Here is a 21,850-nt window from a genome sequence, read left to right as displayed (position 1 = left end):
GAACTCTTTCCTTTGTGCATTGAAGAGAAAACAAACCGTTTCATTGCACTGCATACAACAAATAACTTAATTACCTTGTGCATAGAAGAAATTAATATGACATCTGTGCTGTTGCAGTGCAATGCCTACAAGAACTATGTAACTTATGCACTGTTTTGCGAACTAACTTATCCGTTGTGCACTGAAGAGATAACACATAATATATGTGCATTGCATTGCACCAATTTAATCCGTTATGTAGTGAAGGGGTAGCAAATGGCAGGTCTACAAAACAGAATAATTGCAGTGCAACAGCATGCATAATGGAATAAGCTAGTCCTAATATACAGTGCAATGACACAGCACAAATGTTTGTGTAACTCGTGTATGTGATGCAATATACATATTGTACAAGGAATGGGTTAGTGTACAAGGAATGGGTTAGTTCTTACATGCATTGCAATGCCACATCAGCAATGTTTTGTGTTGTATCTTTTATTGCATAACGGAATAAGTTAGTTCTTGTATACAATGCAAGGTTTATATGTTACTTCTTGTATGCATTCGAATGCAACAGAACTTTTCTACTAGATAGTAGAAAAAATAGGCATTGCCTATATATTGTATATTTCTATTCAATGCACAAAGCAATGAACATACGTTAATATGCATTCTTCTATGCATTGCATAACGGCACATATGAATTACCTCTTTAATGCACAGCGAAATAAGTTTACAACTTAGTTAGGATTTTGAATGCAATGCAATGCAACAACAATGCAATGCTCATGTATTGAAGAGATAACTCGTGGTGTTTGCGATGAATGAACTAACTCATCCGTTAAGCATCCGAGATAACATGACAGGTGCATGTTGCACTGCATTGAAGAGAGAACAATTATTAACCTTATGCTGTTGCATTGCACTGAATACAAGAACCAATATGCAAGTTATGCTCTGTTTCCTTACAGTGTATACAAGAATTAACTTATTCGATAAGCATTAATGAGATATTAACATAATATTTGTGATGTTGCGATGAACGAACTAACTCATCCATTGTGCACTGAAGAGATAACACATAAAATAGGCATTGCATTGCAGTAACTTATTCCGTTTTGCAGTGCAGCGATAACACGACAGGTGCTTGTTGCAAGTGTGTTGCATACAAAAACTAACTCGTTTCATATGTGCATTGAAGAAAAAACAAATCACATGCTGTTGCACTGCAATGCCTCAAGAACTGTTTCAGTGTATGCATACAACAGTTAACTTATTACGCTTTCACGTAACATGCATTGCAACATGTAAGTTATGCCCTTATTATGTACAAAAGCTAACTTATTCCTCATGCATTGAAGTGATAACAAATAACAAACCGTTTCATTGCATTGCATACAACAAATAACTTAATTACCTTGTGCATAGAAGAAATTAATATGACATCTGTGCTGTTGCAGTGCAATGCCTACAAGAACTATGTAACTTATGCACTGTTTTCTTTCATTGTATACAAAAATTATTCCTTATGCATTGTAGAGACAACAGATTACACGTGGTGTTGCAATGAATGAACTAACTCATCCGTTGTGCACTGAAGAGATAACACATAATATATGTGCATTGCATTGCAGCAATTTAATCCGTTATGTAGTGAAGGGATAGCACCTGGCAGGTCTTTGTAGCAAAATCGAATTCTTTTCTTTGTGCATTGAAGAGAAAGCAAATCACATATGGTATTGCACTGCAATAAATACAAGAACTAAATATTTATTTGCATTGCATAGAGTAGTTTACTTATTATGCTGCGCATGAAAGCAATTCATATAATACGCTTAATATAATGTGCTGTTGCATTACAACATGTAAGTTTATGGACTGTTTCCTTGCATTGTACACAAGAACTAACTTTTTTCTTAAAGCATTAAAGATATATCACATAACACATAACATATGTGGTGTCATCCGTTATGCATTGAGATATAACATAACATGTGTATTGCATTGCAGTAAATTGTTCTTCAATGCATAACGTAATACATTGTATACAATGTAATGAAACTCTTTTTATGCTTTGCATTGCAACGGCACAGATATGTTACCTTTTTATTGCACATCGGAATAAGTTGGATCTTATATGCAATGCAGTGCAGCGAGAATAGCAGTAATTTATTCTGTTTTACAGTGCAGCGATAACACGACAGGTGCTTGTTGCAAGTGCGTTGCATACAAAAACTAACTCTTTAATGCACAGACGAAATTAGTTAGTCATTGTATTTACTGCAATGCATTATTATGTTTTCTCTTCACTGCACAACGGATTAAGGTAGATTTTATATGCACTGCAATGCAACAGAACATATACCTCTTTAATACAAAACAGAACAATTTCGATATTGAATACAAAGGCATGCGCCAATTCTTGTGGCAAACCAACGAAACATGATATCTCCTTGCAGCAGGACATATTGTATGTTAATCTCTTCACTGCATAACGGATTAAGTTAGATATTGTATGCAAAGAAATGCGCGTTATTATCTCTTCATATACGAACAACATGAGTTAGTTATTGTGTTAATTGCAGTGCAACAGCATGCATAACGGAATAAGCTAGTCCTATTATACAGTGCAATGACACAGCACAAATGTTTGTGTATCTCGTGTATGTGCACATGCAATGCAGTGCACATGTTATGTGTTATCTCTTCCAGTACATCACGGATGATTTAGTTCATTCATCGCAACACCACATATGTTATGTGTTAGGCAAGGAAGCTAACTTAGTTCTCACGCATTGAAGAGATAACACATAATATGTGCAGTGCATTGCATTGCAGTTACTTAATCCGTTGTGCAAGTGAAAAAAATAACACATGACAGGTTTTTGTTGAACTGCATTGTACTGAAAATAAAACGTGTTTCGTTGCTTTGCCATGAATACAAGAATTAACGCATTCCGTTGCATTCAATATCTATTTACACTGCAGTGCATATAAGATCTACCTTAATCCGCTGTGCAGTGAAGAGAAAACATATACCTGCTGTTGCATTGCAATAAATACAATAACTATCACAATTCGTCTGTGCATTTAAAATAGTGCTTTTGCATTGCATATAAGAACCAACTTAATCTGATGTGCTACGAGGTAACATATATGTGCCGTTGCAATGTAATGCATAAAAGAGTACATATAAGCTATGCGCTGTTTCACTACATTGCATACAAGGAATTATTACATTGTGCATTTGAATAGATAACGCATACTATTTTGTGCTGTTTGCATTTCAAGAAATAACTCATTTCATGTGTGCATTGCAGAGATAACACATATCCTGTGAAATTGCATTCAAAATCTAAATTATACCGTTGCAGTGAAGTATAACACAAGAAAACATGCGCTATTTCATTGCAATGTACACACCAATTCCTTGGCTCAAATACAGTACTCCATATATGACCTACTGAACATATTTCTGGCCAAAGTGTATTCGATATTAAAATGTTTTTATATATTACTCAGTGACTCCCTCTGATGTTACATCAGACAGACAGTAGTCCAAATTTGACCTAATGAACATATTACTGACCCAAGAGTACTCGATCCTGAACTTTCTATATCAGTCATAGAGCATATTAGATATTGGACCCAATGGACATATTAATGGCAAATAAGCCCTCGATCATGAACTTTCTATACATACTCAATGACTCCATCTAATGTTATTTCACCCATACAGAAGTCCAGATTAGACCAAATGAACATATTTCTGGCAAATTAGTCCCCGATCATAAATTTTCTATACATACTCATTGATCTTATCTGATGTTACATAAGACAGACAGTAGGCCATATTTGACCTAAAGAACATATTTCTGGCCCAAAAGCTCTTGAACTCTTGAACCGTTTGATGTTACTTCTCCCATACAGAAGTCAACATTAGACCTACTGAACATATTTCTGTCTAAAGAGTACTCAATCTTGAACTTTCTATACATATTCATTGACTCCTTCTGATTTCTGTTTTTCAGCCATACAGAAGTCCATAATTTATTATTTGTTTTTTGCTCCCAAGAGTCCTCGATCATGAAGTTTGTATACAAAATACTAAACATATTTCTGACAAATTAGTCCTCAATCATGAACTTTTTAGACAAAGTCATTGACTCATTTTAATGATAAAATCAGCCATAGAGTATTGCATATTTGACCTAATTGTACATATTCTTGGTCAAAGAGTAGTGAAATTTGAACTTTTTATATATACTTACTGACACCTTTTTATGTCACATCAGCCATATAGAAGCGTATATTTGACCAACTAAACATATTGCTGACCCATGAGTAGTCGAAATTGAACTTTTTATATAGACTCAATGACGATTTCTGATATTACATCAGCTTTACAGAAGTCCATATCTGAACTACCGAACATATTTCTTACCCAAGTGTACTCGATTATATAATTTCTATACATACCCTTTGCCTCACTCTGATGTAACTTCATAAATAGAATATTGCGTTTTTTAAGTAATTTATATATTTCTGGCAAAAGATTAATTGATCTTGAACTTTTTTTATACGTTACTTTTATACACTCCGTTTGATGTTACTTCTCCCATACAGAAGTCAACATTAGACCTACTGAACATATTTCTGTCTAAAGAGTACTCAATCTTGAACTTTCTATACATATACATTAATTCACATTGATGTTACTTCAGCCATATATGAACCCATTTTGACCAAGTGAACAAATTTCTGACAAATTAGTCCTCGATGATGAACTTTTTATATACACTCATAGAGTCCTTTCTGATGACACATCAGCCATAGAGTATTGCATATAAGACCAACTGAACATATTTCTGGCAAATTAGTCCCCGATCATGAATTTTCTATACATACTCATTGACTTCATCTGATGTTACATAAGACAGACAGTAGTCCATATTTGACCTAAAGAGCATATTTATGGCCCAAAAGCTCTTGAACTTGAACTTTCTATACATACTCTTTGACTTGATTTTATTTCAGCCATTTAGAAGTACATATTAAAACTGATTATTTTTTTTCCGTCCCAATAGTCCTTATGAACTTTATACACAAGATTTAATCTGATTTTTCTTCACCCATAGAGTTTTGTTTATGTGACCTACTAAACATATTTCTGGCCAAAGAGTACTCGACATTGAACTTTTTATATATACTCAATGATGCTTTCTGATATTACATCAGCGATACCAAAGTCCATATCTGACCTATCGAACAAATTTCTTACCCAAGTGTACTCGATTATATACTTTTTATACATAGAATATTGCACTCTGATGTTACTTCAGCCATAGAATATTGCATTTCTGAACTAATGGATATATTTCTGGCCAAAGGTTAATTGATCTTGAACTTTTTTATTTTACGTTACTTTTATACACTCCTTCTGATGTTACTTCTCCCATACAGAAGTCAACATTAGACCTTCTGAACATATTTCTGGCCAAAAAGTATTCAATCTTGAACTTTCTATACATATACATTAAATCACTTTCATGTTACTTCAGCCATATATGAACCCATTTTGACCAAGTGAACAAATTTCTGACAAATTAGTCCTCGATGATTAACTTTTTATATAGACTCATAGAGTCCTTTCTGATTATACAACAGCCATAAAGTATTTAATATTGGACCCAATGGGCACATTTCTGGCCAATAAGCCCTCGATCATGATCTTTTTAGACAAACTCATTGACTCCTTCTAATGATAAAATCAGCCATAGAGTATTGCATATTTGACCTAATTGTACATATTCTTGGTCAAAGAGTAGTGGAATTTGAACTTTTTATATATACTTACTGACACCTTTTTATGTCACATCAGCCATATAGATATAGATGTGTATATTTGACCAACTAAACATATTCCTGACCCATGAGTACTCGATATTGAACTTTTTATATATACTCAATGACACTTTCTGATCAGCTATACAGAAGTCCATATCTGACCTACCGAACATATTTCTTACCCAAGTGTACTCGATTATATACTTTCTATACATGCTCTTTGCCTCACTCTGATGCTACTTCAGAAATAGAATATGGCATTTTTGAACTAATGGATATATTTCTGCCAAAGATAAATTGATCTTGAACTTTTATTTTACACGTTACTTTTATACACTCCTTCTGATGTTACTTCTCCCATACAGAAGTCAACATTAGACCTACTGAACATATTTCTGGCCAAAGAGTACTCTATCTTGAACTTTCTATACATATTCATTGACTCCTGATTTTTGTTTTTCATCCATACAGAAGTCCATATTAGACCTACTTCCTTTTTTTTGTTGGTCCCAAGACTCCTCGATCATGAATTTTGTATACAAAATACTGACCATATTTCTGACAAATTAGTCCTCAATCATGAACTTTTTAGACAAACTCATTGACTCCTTCTAATGATAAAATCAGCTATTTGTACATATTCTTGGTCAATGAGTGCTGGAATGTGAACTTTTTATATTTACTTACTGACACCTTCTTATGTCACATCAGCCATATAGAAGTGATTATTTTACCAACTAAACATATTCCTGACCCATGAGTACTCGATTGAACTTTCTATACATAGTCATTGACTCATTCTGATGTTACTTCAGCCTTATGTCAACCAATTTTTGATCTACTGAGCAAATTTCTAGCAAATTAGTCCTCGATGATGAAACTTCTGTACAGGCTCAATGACTCCTTCTGATGTTAATTCAGAAAGACATTAGTCCAAATTTGACCTAATGAACATATTACTGACCCAAGTGTACTCGATCTTGAACTTTCTATACATACTCATTGACTTGATTTTATTTCAGCCATTTAGAAGTACATAACAAAACCGATTCATTTTTTCCCACCCCAATAGTCCTTGATTATGAACTTTATATACATGAGACAATCTGATTTTTCTTCACCTATAGAGTTTTGTATAAGTGACCTACTGAACTTATTTCTGTTTTTATATGTACTCATTCACGCTTTCTGATATTACATCAGCTAATACAGCAGTCCATATCTGACCTACCGAATATAATTCTTACCCAAGTGTACTCGATTATATACTTTCTATACATACTCATTGCCTCACTCTGATGTTACTTCAGCCATAGAATATCGCATTTATGAACTAATGGATATATTTCTGGCCAAAGATTTATTGATCTTGAACTTCTTTTTATACGTTACTTTTACAGACTCCTTCTGATGTTAATTCTCCCATACAGAAGTCAACATTAGACCTACTGAACATATTTCTGGCCAAAGAGTACTCGAAATTGAACTTTTTATATATACTCAATGACGCTTTCTGATATTACATCAGCTATACAGAAGTCCATATCTGACCTACCAAACATATTTCTTACCCAAGTGTACTCGATTATATACTTTCTATACATACTCTTTGCCTCACTCTGATGTTACTTCAGCCATAGAATATTGCATTTTTGAACTAATGGATATATTTCTGACCAAAGATTAATTGATCTTGAAATTTTATTTTATACGTTACTTTTATACACTCCTTCTGATGTTACTTCTCCCATACAGAAGTCAACATTAGACCTTCTGAACATATTTCTGGCCAAAAAGTATTCAATCTTGAACTTTCTATACATATACATTAAATCACTTTCATGTTACTTCAGCCATATATGAACCCATTTTGACCAAGTGAACAAATTTCTGACAAATTAGTCCTCGATGATGAACTTTTTATATAAACTCATAGAGTCCTTTCTGATGATACATCAGCCATAGAGTATTGAATATTAGACTAACTGAACATATTTCTGGCAAATTAGTTCTCGATTATGAACTTTTTATATTAACTCATAGAGTCCTTTCTGATGAAATAGCAGCCATAGAGTATTGAATATTGGACCCAATGGGCATATATCTGGCCAATAAGCCCTCAATCATGAACTTTCTAACTAATTGACTTCATCTAATGTTATTTCACCCATACAGAAGTCCGTATTAGAACAAGTGAACATGTTTCTGGCAAATTAGTCCCTGATCATGAATTTTCTATACATAACTCTTTGACTTCATCTGATGTTACTTCAGCCTTATGTCAACCAATTTTGGACGTACTGAACACATTTCTGGCAAATTAGTCCTCGATGATGAAATTTCTGTACAGGCTCAATGACTCCTGTCTGATGTAAGATAAGCCATACATACATATCTCTGGCCAGCTGAACATATTTCTGGCCAAAGTGTATTCGATATTGAAGTTTTTATATATTGCTCAGTGAGTCCTTCTGATGTTACTTCAGACAGACAGTAGTCCAAATCTGACCTAATGAACATATTACTGACCCAAGAGTACTCGATCTTGAACTTTCCATACATACTCATTGACGTAATTTTATTTCAGCCATGGAAAAATACATATTAAAACTGATAAATTTTTTTCCGTCCCAATAGTTCTTGATTATGAACTTTATATACATGATTCAATCTGATTTTTCTTCACCCATAGAGTTCTGTATATGTGACCTACTGAACATATTTCTGGCCAAAGAGTACTCGATTATATACTTTCTATACATACTCTTTGCCTCACTCTGATGTTACTTCAGCCATAGAATATTGCATTTTTGAACTAATGGATATATTTCTGGCCAAAGATTAATTGATCTTGAAATTTAATTTTATACGTTACTTTTATACACTCCTTCTGATGTTACTTCTCCCATACAGAAGTCAACATTAGACCTACTGAACATATTTCGGGCAAATTAGTCCTCGATGATGAACTTTTTATATAAACTCATAGAGTCCTTTCTGATGACACATCAGCCATAAAGTATTGAATATTGGACCCAATGGGCATATATCTGGCCAATAAGTCCTCAATCATGAACTTTCTAACTCATTGACTCCATCTAATGTTATTTCACCCATACAGAAGTTTCTATACATATACATTAAATCACTTTCATGTTACTTCAGCCATATATGAACCCATTTTGACCAAGTGAACAAATTTCTGACAAATTAGTCGTCGATGATGAACTTTTTATTTAAACTCAGAGTCCTTTCTGATGATACATCAGCCATAGAGTATTGAATATTAGACCTACTGAACATATTTCTGGCAAATTAGTTCTCGATTATGAACTTTTTATATAAACTCATAGAGTCCTTTCTGATGATACAGCAGCCATAGAGTATTGAATATTGGAGCCAATGGGCATACATCTGGCCAATAAGCCCTCAATCATGAACTTTCTAACTCATTGACTCCATCTTATTTTATTTCACCCATACAGAAGTCCGTATTAGACCAAGTGAACATATTTCTGGCAAATTAGTCCCTGATCATGAATTTTCTATACATACTCTTTGACTTCATCTGATGTTACTTCAGCCTTATGTCAACTAATTTTTGACGTACTGAACAAATTTCTGGCAAATTAGTCCTCGATGATGAAATTTCTGTAACACTCTATGACTCCTTTCCGATGTAAGATGAGCCATACATACATATCTGGCCGACTGAACATATTATCTGTCCAAAGTCTATTCGATATTGAAGTTTTTATATATTGCTCATTGACTCCTTCTGATGTTACTTCAGTGGACAGTCCAAATTTGACCTAAAGAACATATCACTGACCCAAAATTACTCGATCTTGAACTTTCTACATATACTAATTGACATGATTTTATTTCAGCCATGGAAAAACACATATTAAAACTGATTATTTTTTTTCCGTCCCAATAGTCCTTGATTATGAACTTTATATACATGATTCAATATTATTTTTCTTCACCCATAGAGTTCTGTATATGTGACCTACTGAACATATTTCTGGCCAAAGAGTACTCGAAATTGAACTTTTTATATATACTCAATGACGCTTTCTGATATTACATCAGCTATAAAGAAGTCCATATCTGACCTACCGAACATATTTCTTACCCAATTGTACTCGATTATATACTTTTTATACATACTTATTGCCTCACTCTAATGTTACTTCAGAAATAGCATATTGCATTTTTGAACTAATTTATATATTTCTGGCCAAAGATGAATTGATCTTGAACTTTTTTATTTCACGTTACTTTTATACACTCCTTCTGATGTTACTTCTCCCATACAGAAGTCAACATTAGACCTTCTGAACATATTTCTGGCCAAAAAGTATTCAATCTTGAACTTTCTATACATATACATTAAATCACTTTCTTGTTACTTCAGCCATATATGAACCCATTTTGACCAAGTGAACAAATTTCTGACAAATTAGTCCTCGATGATTAACTTTTTATATAAACTCATAGAGTCCTTTCTGATTATACAACTGCCATAAAGTATTGAATATTGGACCCAATGGTCATATTTCTGGCCAATAATCCCTCGATCATGATCTTTTTAGACAAACTCATTGACTCCTAATGATAAAATCAGCCATAGAGTATTGCATATATGACCTAATTGTACATATTCTTGGTCAAAGAGTAGTGGAATTTGAACTTTTTATATATACTTACTGACACCTTTTTATGTCACATCAGCCATGTAGATATAGATGTGTATATTTGACCAACTAAACATATTCCTGACCCATGAGTACTCGATATTGAACTTTTTATATATATTCAATGACGCTTTCTGATCAGCTATACAGAAGTCCATATCTGACCTACCGAACATATTTCTTACCCAAGTGTACTCGATTATATACTTTCTATACATGCTCTTTGCCTCACTCTGATGTTACTTCAGAAATACAATATTGCATTTTTGAACTAATGGATATATTTCTGGCCAAAGATTAATTGATCTTGAACTTTTTTTTATACGTTACTTTTATACACTCCGTCTGATGTTACTTCACCAATACAGAAGTCAACATTAGACCTTCTGAACATATTTCAGGCCAAAGATTACTCAGTCTTGAACTTTCTATACATACACATTAATTCGCTTTGATATTATTTCAGCCATTTTGACCAACTGAACAAATTTTTGACAAATTAGTCATCGATGATGAACTTTTTATATAAACTCATAGAGTCGTTTCTGACGATACAACAGCCATAGAGTATTGAATATTAGACCCAATGGGCGTATTTCTGTCCAAAAAGCCAAATGAACATATTTCTGGCAAATTAGTCCCCGATCATGAATTTTCTATACATACTCATTGACTTCATCTGATGTTACATAAGACAGACAGTAGTCCATATTTGACCTCAAGAGCATATTTATGGCCCAAAAGCTCTTGAACTTGAACTTTCTATACATACTCATTGACTTGATTTTATTTCAGCAATGGAAAAATACATATTAAAACTGATGAATTTTTTTTCCGTCCCGATAGTCCTTGATCATGAACTTTATATACATGACTCAATCTGATGTTTCTTCAGCCATAGAGTATTGTATATTTGACCTACTGAACATATTTCTGGTCAAAGAGTATCCAATCTTGTATACATACTCATTGACTTGATTTTATTTCAGCCATTTAGAAGTACATATTAAAACTGTTTTTTTTTTTTTTTCCGTCCCAATAGTTCTTGATTATGAACTTTATATACATGATTCATTCTGATTTTTCTTCACCCATAGAGTTCTGTATATGTGACCTACTGAACATATTTCTGGCCAAAGAGTACTCAAAATTGAACTTTTTATATATACTCAATGACGCTTTCTGATATTACATCAGCTATACAGAAGTCCATATCTGACCTACCGAACATATTTCTTACCCAAGTGTACTCGATTATATACTTTCTATACATACTCTTTGCCTCACTCTGATGTTACTTCAGCCATAGAATATTGCATTTTTGAACTAATGGATATATTTCTGGCCAAAGATTAATTGATCTTGAAATTTAATTTTATACGTTACTTTTATACACTCCTTCTGATGTTACTTCTCCCATACAGAAGTCAACATTAGACCTACTGAACATATTTCGGGCACATTAGTCCTCGATGATGAACTTTTTATATAAACTCATAGAGTCCTTTCTGATGACACATCAGCCATAGAGTATTGCATATTAGACCAACTGAACATATTTCTGGCAAATTAGTTCTCGATTATGAACTTTTTATATAAACTCATAGAGTCCTTTCTGATGATACAGCAGCCATAGAGTATTAAATTTTGGACCCAATGGGCACATTTCTGTCCAATAAGCCTGAGATCATGAACTTGCTATACATACTCATTGACTCCATCTAATGTTATTTCTCCCATACAGAAGTCCATATTAGACCAACTGATCATTTTTCTGGCAAATTAGCCCCCGATCATGAATTTTCTATACATACTAATTGACTTCATCTGATGTTACATAAGACAGACAGTAGTTTTACCTAAAGAACATATTTATGGGCCAAAAGCTCTTGAACGTGAACTTTCTGTACATAATCATTGACTCCTTTTGATTTTTGTTTTTCAGCCATATAGAAGTCCATTTTTTTTTTTTTTTTTTTTTTGTTGGTCCCAAGACTCCTCGATCATGAAGTTTGTATACAAGATACTAAACATATTTCTGACAAATTAGTCCTCAATATACGTTGTGCATAGAAGAGATAATATAACGTCCTGTTGCATTGCAATGCGTCAAGAACTGTTTCAGTGCATTGCATATGATAGTTATCTTATCAGGCTGTGCACAGAAGAAATTAAAATAACATAATATTTTGTTGCACTGCAGTGCAACATGTAAGTTATGCACTTTTTCTTTTCTTTGTATACAAAAACTAACTTATTCCTTATGCATTTATGCATTTTAATGCATAAAATATGTGGTGTTGTGATGAATGAACAAACTCATCCGTTATGTTTTGAGATATAACAACATGAGCATTGCATTGCAGTAAATTATTCTTCTATGCATTCTTCTATTATTCTTCTATGTAATGAACATCGCATAGCTTATATGTACTCTTTTATGCTTTGTATTGTATTGTAACGGCACATATATGTTACCTCTTTATTACACATCGGAATAAGTTAGATCTTATATGCAATGCAGTAGCACTATGTTCTCTCTTTAATGCACAGACCAAATTAGTTAGTCAGCAACAGTTTCGATATTAAATACAACGGAATGCGTTAATTCTTGTGGCAAAGCAACATGAATGCATTACATGAATAAAATATTGTAAATTAATCTCTTCACTGCATAACGGATTAAGTTCAATGTTGTATGCAAAACAATGCGCGTTATTATCTCTTCAATGTACGAACGAAATTAGTTAGTTATTCTATTAATTGAAGCGCAACAGCATGTATGGTATCTGTGCATTGCAATTTACTGCATTGCAATAAATACCAGAACTAACCGTTTCATCGCATTGCATAGAATAAATAACTTATTACCTTGTGCATAGAAGAAACTAATATAACCAGCCATTACATTGCAATACCTACAAGAACTATGTAAGTTCTGCAGTGTTTCCTTGCATTGTATACAAAAACTAAGTTATTCCTTATTCATTGAAGAGACAGCACATTACACGTGGTGTTGCGATGAATTAACTAACTCATCCTTTATATACTGAAGAGATAACACATAATATGTGTGCATAGCAGTAACTTATCCGTTATGCAGTGTAGAGATATCACATGGCAGGTGCTTGTAAGCACTGCATTGCATACAAAATCGAACACCTTCTTTTGTGCATTGAAGAAAAACAAATCACATATGGTGCTACATTGGAAGAACTAAATGTTTCATTGCAATGCATACAATAGTTAACTTATGTTGTGGCAAAAATCATCTCCGACTCTACTGCATAAGAGACAAACACGTCCAATTGTCTTTAAAGCTTTTATTTCTTGCAAGAAAGGTCAGACAGGTCATACAGAAACACAAGTAGCTGCAGAGTGTAAGACCAAGAACGAAAGCTTCCCCTCACTTTTATATCTCTAACCTCCAAGGCCGAAGCCTCTGTCCTTTTACCATATTTGGAACATCCCTTAGTGGCTGTAACTTTCCACACATTGTTAACACAGATATGTTTTTAACATACATGTTGCATTTCCCCATACCATATCTTGCTCTTTCTATTTCCAACATCTATGTTAACACTATGTTAAACATTACCTCTTAAGCCAACATCATATCATGTTCCATGAGCATCATATTTCACAAGAATACAGGTAAAAAGCATATGAAAATTTAAAATTTCCACAACACTTATTACGCTGTGCATACAAGAAATTAATATAACATATGTGCTGTTGCATTGCAACATGTACGTTATGCACTTATTATGTACAAGAATTAACTTATTCCTCATGCATTGAAGTGATAACACATAACAACTGGTTGCAATGAATGAACTCTCATCCGTTATGCTTTAAAGAGTTAACACACAATGTGCAGTGCTTTGCATTAACTTAATCCGTTGTGCAGTGCAGAGCTAACACATAACATGTGCAGGGCATTGCAGCAATTTAATCCGTTATCTAGTGAAGGGATAGCACATGGGAGGTCTTTGTAGCAAAATCGAACTCTTTCCTTTGTGCATTGAAGAGAAAACAAACCGTTTCATTGCACTGCATACAACAAATAACTTAATTACCTTGTGCATAGAAGAAATTAATATGACATCTGTGCTGTTGCAGTGCAATGCCTACAAGAACTATGTAACTTATGCACTGTTTTGTGAACTAACTCATCCGTTGTGCACTGAAGAGATAACACATAATATATGTGCATTGCATTGCACCAATTTAATCCATTATGTAGTGAAGGGATAGCACATGGCAGGTCTACAAAACAGAATAATTTCGATATTGAATACAAAGGCATGTGCCAATTCTTGTGGCAAACCAACGAAACATGATATCTCCTTGCAGCAGGGCATATTGTACGGATTAAGTTAGATATTGTATGCAAAGCAATGCGCGTTATTATCTCTTCATATACGAACAACATGAGTTAGTTATTGTGTTAATTGCAGTGCAACAGCATGCATAATGGAATAAGCTAGTCCTATTATACAGTGCAATGACACAGCACAAATGTTTGTGTAACTCGTATATGTGATGCAATATACATATTGTACAAGGAATGGGTTAGTGTACAAGGAATGGGTTAGCTCTTACATGCATTGCAATGCCACATCAGCAATGTTTTGTGTTGTATCTTTTATATGTTACTTCTTGTATGCATTCGAATGCAACAGAACTTTTCTACTAGATAGTAGAAAAGATAGTCATTGCCTATATATTGTATATTTCTATTCAATGCACAAAGCAATGAACATACGTTAATATGCATTCTTCTATGCATTGCATAACGGCACATATGAATTACCTCTTTAATGCACAGCGAAATAAGTTTACAACTTAGTTAGGATTTTGAATGCAATGCAATGCAACAACAATGCAATGCTCATGTATTGAAGAGATAACTCGTGGTGTTTGCGATGAATGAACTCATCCGTTAAGCATCCGAGATAACATGACAGGTGCATGTTGCACTGCATTGAAGAGAAAACAAATAACATTATTGCACTGAATACAAGAACCAATATGCAAATTATGCTCTGTTTCCTTACAGTGTATACAAGAATTAACTTATTCCATAAGCATTAATGAGATATTAACATAACATTTGTGATGTTGCGATGAACGAACTAACTCATCCACTGTGCACTGAAGAGATAACACATAAAACAGGCATTGCATTGCAGTAACTTATTCCGTTTTGCAGTGCAGCGATAACACGACAGGTGCTTGTTGCAAGTGTGTTGCATACAAAAACTTACTCGTTTCATATGTGCATTGAAGAAAAAACAAATCACATGCTTGTTGCACTGCAATGCCTCAAGAACTGTTTCAGTGTATGCATACAACAGTTAACTTATTACGCTTTCACGTAACATGCATTGCAACATGTAAGTTATGCACTCGTTATGTACAAAAAAGCGAACTTACTCCTCATGCATTGAGATATAACACATAGCATGTACATTGCATTGCAGTAACTTAACAAGTAAGTTCTTGTATACAATGTAATGAAACAACGCATAGCGTATACTCTTTTTAAACATTGCATTGCAATGGCACATATATATGTTCTCTCTTCAACGCACAACGTCTTAATTTACTGCAACGCTGTTCACATGTTATGTGTTATCTCTTCGAGTGCATAACGGATTATTTAGATCACTCATCGCAACACCACATATTTTAAGTGTTATCTCTTTAATGCTTTAAGAATAAGTTAGTTCTTTAATAGAAGGCAAGGAAACTAACTTATTCCGCACGTATTGACAAGATAACACATGACAGGTGTTTGTTGAACTGCATTGTACTGAAGATAAAACAAATCACATATGCTGTTGCATTGCAATAAATACAAGAACTAACCGTTTCATTGTATTGTATAAAATAAATAACTTACTACCCTGTGCATAGTAGAAGTTAACATAACATAAGTGCTGTTGCATTGCATTGCCTACAAGAACTAATAAGTTATGCACTGTTTCCTTGCAGTAACTTATTCCTTTTTGCAATGCAGCGATAACACGACATTTGCCTTTTGCAAGTGCGTTGCATACAAGAACTCTTTTCATACGTGCTGTGAAGAGAAAACAAATCACATGCTGTTGCACTGCAATGCCTCAAGAATTGTTTCAGTGCATTGCATACAACAGTTAACTTATTAAGCTGCGCATAGAATAAATGAATATAACATAACATGCATTGCAACATGTAAGTTATGCCCTTATTATGTACAAAAGCTAACTTATTCCTCATGCATTGAAGTGATAACACATAACAAACCGTTTCATTGCATTGCATGCAACAAATAACTTAATTACCTTGTGCATAGAAGAAATTAATATGACATCTGTGCTGTTGCAGTGCAATGCCTACAAGAACTATGTAACTTATGCACTGTTTTCTTTCATTGTATACAAAAACCTATTCCTTATGCATTGTAGAGACAACAGATTACACGTGGTGTTGCAATGAATGAAGTAACTCGTCCGTTGTGCACTGAAGAGATAACACATAATATGTGCATTGCATTGCAGCAATTTAATCCGTTATGTAGTGAAGGGATAGGGATTAGCACATGGCAGGTCTTTGTAGCAAAATCGAACTCTTTTCTTTGTGCATTGAAGAGAAAGCAAATCACATATGGTATTGCATTGCAATAAATACAAGAACTAAATATTTATTTGCATTGCATAGAGTAGTTTACTTATTATGCTGCGCATGAAAGCAATTCATATAATACGCTTAATATAATATGCTGTTGAATTACAACATGTAAGTTTATGGACTGTTTCCTTGCATTGTACACAAGAACTAACTTTTTTCTTAAAGCATTAAAGATATATCACATAACACATAACATATGTGGTGTCATCCGTTATGCAATGAGATATAACATAACATGTGTATTGCATTGCAGTAAATTGTTCTTCAATGCATAACGTAATACATTGTATACAATGTAATGAAACTCTTTTTATGCTTTGCATTGCAACGGCACAGATATTTTACCTTTTTATTGCACATCGGAATAAGTTGGATCTTATATGCAATGCAGTGCAGCGAGAATAGCAGTAATTTATTCTGTTTTACAGTGCAGCGATAACACGACAGGTGCTTTGTTGCAAGTGCGTTGCATACAAAAACTAACTCTTTAATGCACAGACGAAATTAGTTAGTCATTGTAATTACTGCAATGCATTATTATGTGTTTTCTCTTCACTGCACAACGGATTAAGGTAGATTTTATATGCACTGCAATGCAACAGAACATATACCTCTTTAATACAAAACAGAATAATTTCGATATTGAATACAAAGGCATGCGCCAATTCTTGTGGCAAACCAACGAAACATGATATCTCCTTGCAGCAGGACATATTGTATGTTAATCTCTTCACTGCATAACGGATTAAGTTAGATATTGTATGCAAAGCAATGCGCGTTATTATCTCTTCATATACGAACAACATGAGTTAGTTATTGTGTTAATTGCAGTGCAACAGCATGCATAACGAAATAAGCTAGTCCTATTATACAGTGCAATGACACAGCACAAATGTTTGTGTATCTCGTGTATGTGATGCAATATACATATTGTACAAGGAATGGGTTAGTGTACAAGGAATGGGTTAGTTCTTACATGCATTGCAATGCCACAGCAGCAATGTTTTGTGTTGTATCTTTTATTGCATAACGGAATAAATTAGTTCTTGTATACAATGCAAGGTTTATATGTTACTTCTTGTATGCATTCGAATGCAACAGAACTTTTCTACTATCTACAATGCAATGCAAAAGCACATATCTTATGTGGTTTCTATTCAATGCACAAAGCAATGAACATACGTTAATATGCATTCTTCTATGCATTGCATAACGGCACATATGAATTACCTCTTTAATGCACAGCGAAATAAGTTTACAACTTAATTAGGATTTTGAATGCAATGCAATGCAACAACAATGCAATGCTCATGTATTGAAGAGATAACTCGTGGTGTTTGCGATGAATGAACTAACTCATCCGTTAAGCATCCGAGATAACATGACAGGTGCATGTTGCACTGCATTGAAGAGAAAACAAATAACATTGTGCTGTTGCATTGCACTGAATACAAGAACCAATATGCAAGTTATGCTCTGTTACAGGGTATACAAGAATTAACTTATACCATAAGCATTAATGAGATATTAACATAACATTTGTGATGTTTTGCGATGAACGAACTAACTCATCCATTGTGCACTGAAGAGATAACACATAAAATAGGCATTGCATTGCAGTAACTTATTCCGTTTTGCAGTGCAGCGATAACACGACAGGTGCTTGTTGCAAGTGTGTTGCATACAAAAACTTACTCGTTTCATATGTGCATTGAAGAAAAAACAAATCACATAGCAAATCACACAGTAACTTAACAAGTAAGTTCTTGTATACAATGTAATGAAACAACGCATAGCGTATACTCTTTTTAAACATTGCATTGCAATGGCACATATATATGTTCTCTCTTCAACGCACAACGTCTTAATTTACTGCAACGCAGTTCACATGTTATGTGTTATCTCTTCGAGTACATAATATATAAGTTATGCACTGTTTCCTTGCAGTAACTTATTCCTTTTTGCAGTGTAGCGACAACACGACATTTGCTTGTTGCAAGTGCGTTGCATACAAGAACTAACACTTTTCATACGTTCTCTTTGTGAAGAGAAAACAAATCACATGCTGTTGCATTGCAATGCCTCAAGAATTGTTTCATTGAATTGCATACAACAGTTAACTTATTAAGCTGCGCATAGAAGAAATGAATATAACATAACATGCATTGCAACATGTAAGTTATGCACTCATTATGTACAAAAGCTAACTTATTCCTAATGCATTGAAGAGATAACACATAATACGTCGTGTTGCAATGAATGAACTCACTCGCATTGCATTGCAGTAACATTCTTCAATGCACAACATAACAAGTTAGTTCATGTATACAATTTAATGAAACAACGCATAGCGTATACTCTTTTTAAACATTCCATTGCAATGGCACATATATGTTACTTCGCTGTTGCACATCGGAATTAAGTTAGCAATGCAGTTAGCACTATGTACTGTCTTTAATGCACAAACGAAATGATTTAGTTATTGTATTTATACAGGACATGTATTATATTTTTCTTTGCGCAACGTCATGAGTTTATTATTGCATACAATGAAACAATTAGTTCTTGTAGTTATTGCAGAGCAACAGCATATGTGATTTGCTTTCTCTTCCATGCACAAAGGAAAGAGTTTGTTCTCTGCCGTGTTATCTCTTCAATGCCCAACCTATTAATTTACTGCATTGCAGTGCAAATGTTATAAGTTATCTCTTCCAGTACATAACTGGATGATTTAGTGCAGCGATTCTCAACCGGTGGGCCGCGGCCCACTAGGGGGTCTTGGAGCGCCATCTAGTGGGCCGCGTAAGCAGTGTTAGACTACACCCAAATAATTTTTATTTATTTTTTTAATTGACAAATCTTGATATATTCTAATTATCTAATTATTCTTATGAATTTATGTGACCAAAAACACATATTATGTGACAGTCAAGTCAAGATGCATTATCTAAAAGGTAATTTATTTTTAAATATCGCAACACCAATCACGTCGCAATGTCAAATTGAACATCTGTTCGATCAAATGCCGTAACATTATGTTACTATGAAACGGATCATTTTCTGAAAAGAAATGCAGATTTCCCCTCTTCTGGTCTATGTATCCCTGCCTCTGCTGATTTATTTTTATCCTCAGTGGGGATAAAAAAATCCCCCCTGTGTTATGCTAGGCCTACTCCACACAAACCACCAACCGAGCATATAAAATATAATTTTTTAGTAAAACACTGCGTTTATATAGAACTGTCTCTTTACGACCACAACAAAAGGGACACTTTTCAGACGCGCATTTCGAGTTCGCCTCAGCGCCAGGCGCAAGTCAAACGAGCGCAGAAAAGGAGCTTCAGTGAACAAAAATGAACTGCGGTCAGATGAGATGTTGTCAGCCTATGTCGGTAAAATTAACACGACTGCTTACGACGCGCACTCAAGAATTGCATGCGCAAATGCGCCGGCGCGCGCTGCATAATTACTTTATTATAGCTTATATAAAGCGCAAAAGAAACTACGAGTAATGACCGTCATTTATCTGTTGTAAATTAAGTCATGAATTTACCACACATGCGATTAAAGCTGCCTCAAAACTGTGCAAGTTGTTGACATGGTTTTAAAGCTATTGTTATCCAATTTGTTGGACTTAAAACGTCTTAAAAATGCACATGTACACCAAAGAAATCTAAATTTTCTCGGGGGAGCATGCCCCCATACCCCATTAGCAAACTACATTTTCTGACCTCGGTAATTACACCCTGTGTATGGTCCATCTTGTATTCTATCTAATGAAATCTGAGGACACAGTCATGTGCGTATAAATTACGTAAATTGGGGTGAATGTAAATGAATAGAGAGAATGCTACAGGTATTTTAGCATGGATGTTATTATTAATTAATTTGTTAAAAGAGTGTTGCCCTTGTGTGTCTGAACCAGTCATTGGTCCTACCTGCCCTGTTACAAGAATAAATGGTAAACCTGCCAAGTCTTTTTTTTATGCAAGGACAGTTTTCATCTATATAGCTGATTTGACCTAGTCTGCTACAGTGGCATAACAGATTAACAGTGGATTATACCATTGTACTTTTTGAAATTTCTGTTATTCTTTGTTCATACTATCATATTTGGAAAGGTGGTCCTCGGAATGCATTTAAACAGCCATTGGTGGGCCATGAGTTGCAAAAGGTTGAGAACCCCTGATTTAGTGCATTCATCGTTAACAGCACATATGGTTTGTGTTATCTCTTTAATGCTTAAAGAATAAGTTAGTTCTTGAATAGAAGGCAGGGAAATTAACCGTTTCATTGTATTGCACAAAATAAATAACTTACTACCTTGTGCATAGTATAAATAACATAACATATGTGCTGTTTGCATTGCAATTACTACAAGAACTAATATGTAAGTTTTGCAATGTATAACAAGAACTTACTTATATTCCTTAAGCATTAAAGAGATATGAAATAACATATGACGGGTTGCGATGAATGAACTAACTCATCCGTTGTGCACTGAAGAGATAACACATAAAATGGGCATTGTAATGCAGTAACATATTTCGTTTTGCAGTGTAGCGTAGTCAAGCACGGAGAGGTGCTTGTAGCATTTGCGTTGCATATAGGAACTAACTCTTTTCATATGTGCTGTGAAGAGAAAACAA

This window comes from Chanodichthys erythropterus, chromosome 15 (genome assembly GCF_024489055.1).
Source record: "Chanodichthys erythropterus isolate Z2021 chromosome 15, ASM2448905v1, whole genome shotgun sequence".
Taxonomy (NCBI): Eukaryota; Metazoa; Chordata; class Actinopteri; order Cypriniformes; family Xenocyprididae; genus Chanodichthys; species Chanodichthys erythropterus.
Note: the sequence above shows the minus strand (reverse complement) of the source record.